This window comes from Pyxicephalus adspersus, chromosome 12, assembly GCF_032062135.1.
Source record: "Pyxicephalus adspersus chromosome 12, UCB_Pads_2.0, whole genome shotgun sequence".
In the NCBI taxonomy this organism is placed as follows: Eukaryota; Metazoa; Chordata; class Amphibia; order Anura; family Pyxicephalidae; genus Pyxicephalus; species Pyxicephalus adspersus.
The window spans coordinates 48,474,267-48,475,639 of NC_092869.1; positions in this window are offsets into that span (position 1 = coordinate 48,474,267).

Below are 1,373 nucleotides of genomic sequence, written 5' to 3' on the forward strand. Positions count from 1 at the left end.
CCATTTCCAATAGGTGTTCAAGTTCCCCTTGTTTTCAATTTTCCTAAGGTTGGCTTTACCACAAACTTCATTTTTCGATAGGGGAACACATCTCTATTTACTTTCATCTGAATAACATTTGATATTACCATTGGGCTTAGTTAAGATTTGAGGTTTTTGCAAGCAGATTTATTGGTTATATCACACAAAACCACCTGCAAAATGGGTAACAATGGACCAAATGGGTCTGTTCATTATCTTGTATTTAAAGACAGCAGAAGGCAGCTGCATGGCCACACCATTCTTTGGAACCTACATGTAGCAGCCAGGGGTAAATTTCTGCCCCCGCCACCTCCATAGATTAGAATTGGTTCAACTTGCAAGTGTTTAAAATGCTTGTGTGAGGATTTTTTGGTATTTGCAAACGTTTCAATGTGCAGCTACTTGCAAACGCCTGTACAAAGGTTTGCAAATGATCTGTTACCTCTCATGGGAAGAGAGTGTTTGATAGTAGGCGCCCGGGGCCCGTGCACGCTGCAATACCATTAGTCTGAACCTACATCTAAAGGAAATATTGATCAACAATTGGTTAAGATTTATGATGGATAACCTGTGATGTATGATGGATAAGCAATTCACACACAAAAAATACCCTGCCTGATTATTCAGTTAGATTGATTCAACATTTCTGTCTAATCAATCACCCAATCAATTAACAATGTCACATATTTTACAGCTAGCTAAGAGAGGGAAATCTGTATAATGGAGCCTCCAATAGCTGTAAAAGCTAGGTGGGGTTCTAATCCTTCCTTGCTATATCCAAACACTGTATTTCTTTTTACTTTCCGTGAGATACATTTTGCCATTAAAATTCCAATCTTGTGCTTTAATTCAAGGATTTAGCTGAAATGATATTAGTTTGCTTCATGCAGAAACATTTTCTAAGTCCCCTGTAACTTTGTAGCAAGTCACAAGGTGAGGGTCTGCAGCAAGGAGTGAAATGTGAACTGCACAGGCTCCAGATTTATTGTGCCAACCCTATGCTGGCACCTCAGACCCTGGTTGATGCCAAAATAAAAATGGCTCTTTCTTTTTGGAACAGTGAGTCTAATGATCAGACACAAATCTAGAAACATTATGTTGTTTGCCATGAATTAAAACAAAGAAGTGGCACTAAATCCACTTTTAGGGGTGCATGGGGGTCATCCAGCCGGAGCCCGGTCCCTCCTGTCCGGCTGTCTGGTGCTTAATTGGGCGGCTGAGGCTCATGGAATTGCTGGAGAAATCTCCTAATGCCTGAATCAGAAATGAGAACTCTGGAATGAATCCAGATCAGGATCCCCCTCCCTCCCTCCTTCCAGCCCCCTGGAATTCACCACATCAGCTCTCACCTC